The sequence below is a fragment of the Coregonus clupeaformis genome, chromosome 25 (assembly GCF_020615455.1).
Source record: "Coregonus clupeaformis isolate EN_2021a chromosome 25, ASM2061545v1, whole genome shotgun sequence".
NCBI classification, from domain to species: domain Eukaryota; kingdom Metazoa; phylum Chordata; class Actinopteri; order Salmoniformes; family Salmonidae; genus Coregonus; species Coregonus clupeaformis.
Window position 1 is genome coordinate 36528421 of NC_059216.1, and position 6000 is coordinate 36534420.

At 40.2% G+C, this 6000-nt stretch overlaps 1 protein-coding gene across 10 annotated transcripts in view; it reads right to left on the reverse strand.

The window, feature by feature from the left end:
- LOC121539554 (dystrobrevin beta) overlaps positions 1–4509 on the reverse strand; it is a 64578-nt gene extending 60069 nt beyond the window's left edge. For 9 of the 10 annotated variants that reach the window (XM_045207602.1, XM_045207603.1, XM_045207608.1 and 6 more), the window contains exon 1: positions 4332–4509. The gene's annotated coding sequence lies outside the window, so the exon portion shown is untranslated. The other variant, XM_045207601.1, reaches the window with a different exon arrangement.
- Between the last annotated feature and the right edge of the window lie 1491 nt (positions 4510–6000).

Sequence of the window (6000 nt, forward strand, 5' to 3'; positions counted from 1 at the left end):
TTGAACCCAGGTCTATACAGTACAGTATCACTATCCAATCACATGGCTGCCTACTGTGGCCATGGGGTGACGGACAAGCCAGGGATCAGCATTAGCTGACCAGTTGAGTGTGAGCAGTCAGTGGCTTGTGTCCCCAATGGTCCCTTATTCCCTTTATAGTGCACTACTTTCGACCAGAGCCCCATAGGCCCTCGTCAAAAATAGTGCATTATAGGGAATAGAGAACCATTTGGGACGTAATCAGTGAAGCCAGCCAAGGTTGAACCCTCAGGAACTCTGTTGACATGGCCTTTTTATTCCCCCCTCCTCATTCGTGTGGCTGGAGAGCCAGGGTTTGCAGGGCCATATATTAAGACATATCCTAAACAAAAATATAAACGCAACATGTTTCATGCCCTGGTGAAACAGGGGCATGTTACCCTGGTCAATCAGCTCAACATGTTTCATGAGCTGAAATAAAAGATTCCCAACATTTTTCATACACCCAAAAATTGTATTTCTCTCAAATGTTGTGCACAAATCTGTTTACATCCCTGTTAATGAGCATTTCAACTTTGCCAAGATAATCCATCCACCTGACAGGTGTGGCATATCAAGAAGCTGATCTTTATACAGGTGCACCTTGTGCTGGGGACAATAAAAAGCCACTCTAAAATATGCAGTTTTGTCACACAACACAATGCCACAGATGTCTCAAGTTTTGAGGGAGCGTGCAATTGGCATGTTGACTGCAGGAATGTCCATCAGAGCAACTGCCAGAGAATTTAATGTTCATTTCTCTACCATAAGCCACCTCCAATGTCATTTTAGAGAATTTGGCAGTACGTCCAACTAGCCTCACAACCACAGTCCACATGTAACCACGCCAGCCCAGGACCTCCACATCTGGCTTCTTCACCTGTGGGATCGTCTGAGACCAGCCACACGTACAGCTGATGAAACTGAGGAGTATTTCTGTCTGTAATAAAGCCCTTTTGAGGGGAAAAACTCATTCTGATCGGCTGGGCCTGGCTCCCCAGTGGATGGGCCTATGCCCTCCCAGGCCCACCCATGGCTGCGCCCCTGCCCAGTCATGTGAAATCAATAGATTAGGGCCTAATTTATTTATTTCAATATACTGATTTCCTTATATGAAATGTAAACTCAGTAATTGAGTTGAAATTGTTGCATGTTGAGTTTATATTTTTGTTCAGTATACATACATTCACTACCGGTCAAAAGTTTTAGAACACCTACTCATTCAAGGGTTTTTCTTTATTTTTACTATTTTCTACATTGTAGAATAATAGTGAAGACATCAAAACTATGAAATAACACATATGGAATCATGTGGTAACCCAAAAAGTTTTAAACAAATATATTTGAGATTCTTCAAATAGCCACCATTTGCCTTGATGACAGCTTTGCACACTCTTGGCATTCTCTCAACCGGCTTCACCTGGAATGCTTTTCCAACAGTCTTGAAGGAGTTCCCACATATGCTGAGCACTTGTTAGCTGCTTTTTCTTCACTCTGCGGTCCGACTCATCCCAAACTATCTCAATTGGATTGCGGTCGGGGGATTGTGGAGGCCAGGTCATCTAATGCAGCACTCCATCACTCTCCTTCTTGGTAAAATAGTCCTTACACAGCCTGGAGGTGTGTTGGGTCATTGTCCTGTTGAAAAACAAATTATAGTCCCACTAAGCCCAAACCAGATGGGATGGCATATCACTGCAGAATGCTGTGGTAGCCATGCTGGTTAAGTGTGCCTTGAATACTAAATAAATCACAGACAGTGTCACCAGCAAAGCACACCCACACCATAACACCTCCTCCTCCATGCTTTACGGTGGGAAATACACATGCAAAGAGCATCCATTCACCCACTCTGCGTCTCACAAAGCTACGGCGGTTGGAGCCAAAAATCTCAAATTTGGAGACCAGAACAAAGGACAAATCTCCACCGGTCTAATGTCCATTGCTCGTGTTTCTTGGCCCAAGCAAGCCTCTTCTTCTTATTGGTGTCTTTTAGTAGTGGTTTCTTTGCAGCAATTCGACCATGAAGGCCTGATTCACATAGTCTTCTCTGAACAGTTGATGTTGAGATGTGTCTGTTACTTGAACTCTGTGCAGCATTTATTTGGGCTGCAATTTCTGAGGCTGGTAACTCTAATGAACTTATCCTCTGCAGCAGAGGTAACTCTGGGTCTTCCCTTCATGGCGGTCCTCATGAGAGCCAGTTTCATCATAGCGCTTGATGGTTTTTGTGACTGCACTTGAAGAAACTTTCAAAGTTCTGGAAATTTTCCGGATTGACTGACCAACATGTCTTAAAGTAACTGTCGTTTCTCTTTGCTTATTTGAGCTGTTCTTGCCATAATATGGACTTGGTCTTTTACCAAATAGGGATATCTTCTGTATACCCCCACCTACCTTGTCACAACACAACTGATTGGCTCAAACGCATTAAGACGGAAATAAATTCCACAAATTAACTTTTAACAAGGCACACCTGTTAATTGAAATGCATTCCAGGTGACTACCTCATGAAGCTGTTGAGAGAATGCCAAGAGTGTGCAAAACTGTCATCAAGGCAAAGGGTGGCTATTTGAAAATATATTTTGATTTGTTTAACACTTTTTTGGTTACTACATGATTCCATATGTGTTATTTCATAGTTTTGATGTCTTCAGTATTATTCTACAATGTAGAAAATAGTAAAAATAAAGAAAAACCCTTGAATGAGTAGGTGTGTCCAAACTTTTGACTGGTAGTGTGTGTGTGTGTATATATATATATATATATAGCTCTGATAGTTTCCCTACTATTTATTCTAAGATTGAGGCCCTCCTTTGCATAGTGATCACTCACTGTTGTGATAATACTATAATGTTGTCCATATAATGTGTAATAAAGGGTTATTACATGATTATGATATGTAGTAAACAGGATGTAGAATGGTAGAAAACACAAGCTGAGCTCAGGAGGGAAACTAACAGAAGCAAGTCAGAAGAAATTGTACAATTGTCCCTCTGTAATATTCCACTATGAAGTAGGCCTACTGTAAGCTTGCCTGAGCTATTCATATGTAGGCAACTATTGCCCGAAATGAGGAACTGGTTAACCAAAACAAATACATTCTATTGATAGAGGCAAATGTCCATCTTAGATTGCCCATTGTGAAACTGAATATAACTTATGAGGATATCAGAGCTTGATTGGTCTCTCGTGGACAGCAGTAACATAATACGCAAGATTTGGTTAATAATACGCAAGACATTAAAAGTAAATAAGCCTAATGAACTTTAGGTACTATATGGTGAATAATTAATAACTTCTGAGTTCCCTGGTGACAGGCCTGCAGGTGCACATTCATCACATACAATTCAATTTCCAGATATGTTGGCTTAAGCTACAGTTTACTGTAAATAAGAATGGGCTACCAAGGCATCATAAGGTTAAAACAGAAACCTAAAATAGCAGTGGTGATGATGAAGCTATTTCATCTGCATTATTAGGCCTATAGGCGTTTTTAATATAAGGTAAACCTAAACAAAATGCAAATACAGAGATGATAGTAGGCCTATTGCCAAGCATTATGTCATTTCACGGGTTCCTTTTGGGAATTACTGAACTCAAGCCTATCACCCTCTATAGGAGCATCCCCGTACAAATACTAATTTAATAACTAGTAGCTACATGTAAATGATGTCATCGAATAACGCAGTGATTCTTCAAGCTATGCAAAAATATCCTGGATGTCTGAATGTGATTTAAATGTTTAAAGGGCGATTATTAAAGGTGCAGTATTCACCGCACCTTGTCGGGTATGTAGTTAATAATGACAACATCCTTTTACATGAGGCAAAAGGAGGACTAGGCCACTGCAGTGGCCGCTTTAGGGCTCGAATGTCTAAACATCACCCACTTCCGTCTCTGTTGAGCTGCTCAAACGCTCTCTGTGACGAACCGTTTAGCTTTACAAGACTTTATGCGTCTCAGGTCTTGAAGGAACCGCACGACCGACGTGGCCATTTGCGGTTTTAACTCCCAATTTACATTGTTTCTGCAATATGAATATATGCGTGCGATGTATCTTAAAGGAATATTCATATTGAGATGCTATGTGATAATTTCTCCTAAATATCTGCCCTTATAAATGTGTAGTGGCCTAATTTAGATGTGCCTTCTGCATTCTATAGGCTATTTAAATTAGAATGATGCATCTATTAGCCTTACCAGTAGGAAAATCACGCAGGTTGCGTTCATAGCACCATCATCATTATTAGATGATGAGGATAAGTAGTCAGGATATTTCCTTCGTGAATCATCACTGCGCTCAGTCTCACCTTTGACAAATTTCACACGCTGTCTGTCTGCTGTCGTTCGTTATTGCTGTCCGAGCAATGCCAAACGATTGAGATTATCTATCCATCGTTACATTTCCAGTGCGTTTCCAGTTCCATAGCCTACGACTCAGAATTGCGTTGGACCGTGGTGTCTCATAAAAATGTACGAGCGCGCGCTCTCTCCTCAGCATCATCAACGACCGAACAGCAGAGGACAGCAAAGCGCAGGCAAGCAAGAAAGATTAGGCTGCGCGCGCATCACAAACGGCCCTACGCGCCGGCGCGAACGCTGGCAAGTGTAGCGCCAGGCGCCACTTGGAGGCACACACAGTAAAAACCACTGAAGAGTCACGTCCCACGTTTGTTTATATATTTTATGTGCATAGTAATTATATGATTTGTGATAGTCAGCAGGTGTTCCATAATATTCCAAGCAATAATAGACCAAAAAAAATTCTCATGCATAATATGGAAACAACATGCATCTGATTTGACTGGTGATTGTATCTTAGTGGAGTGTAAAAGCCTTCTGTAGTATTGTGATGTGGTACTGATAGTAGGCCTGCAGTGTAAATTGTACTAGTATTAGAGTAGAGTAGTCACTTACATACATACCAGTTACCGCCAGGTTCCTCTCTAGGTTTCTTCCTAGGTCCCTTCTTTCTAGTGAGTTTTTCCTAGCCACTGTGTTTCAGCTTTAGGGTTTAGGCCGGTTATCTGTAAAGCACTTTGCAACGACTGTTGAGGTAAAAAGGGCTTTATAAAATACATTTAATTTAATTGACATAAAAAAAATTAGGGCCCCGTGTAGCTCAGTTGGTAGAGCATGGCGCTTGCAACGCCAGGGTTGTGGGTTTGTTTCCCACGGGGGGACAGTATGAAAGTGTATGCACTCACTAACTGTAAGTCGCTCTGGATAAGAGCGTCTGCTAAATGACTAAAATGTAAAATGTAAATGTCACACCCAATCAAAATGTTTTCTCATTGTTATTTATTCATAATATATAGTTTGATAAAATACACTTTGTTTACAAGTGCTGATTACTATATTACATTCACCTGCATTTTAAAATGAAGACTTCCAATCTAAAAACAGCAAAAATGACACAGACTGAAGGGAATGCACCCTTCACAAGACAAACAGACAGACATTTTCAAACAATAATTGGTTGCCTGATGACACTTAGGAAACGTTTCCTCCTAACCAAGTCTATCCTCACTCTTTACTTTTTGTCCTTAGGTTTAAAAATGGGATCTAATCAATATATCCCTCAGAATTTAGACTATCGATTGGTTAAAAAAGTCAATCATGGTTTGAGAGAAAGGACAAAGTGGAGTAGGCTACTGAATCAATAATTCAACGCTCTCTTATACTTTACAAGATGTCAGCTGCCTGTTTACAAAATGTCGGTAAAAACGACTTTCTCTTTGCAATCCATCACATACACAAGTCAGTTAATAGAACAAAAACAAAATTCATTACAAAAAAAACATCAATACTCAATACTAGATGTTGGGGAAACCAAATGAGACTAAAACATGTATTTATTTCAAATAAAATTAATACAATTTGATAGCTGATCAAATGAATTTACAAAGTTTGCAATGATAGATGTCAAATCATAAATATTGGGTCTCTTTTTATCTTTACAAGATACAGTTGAAGTCG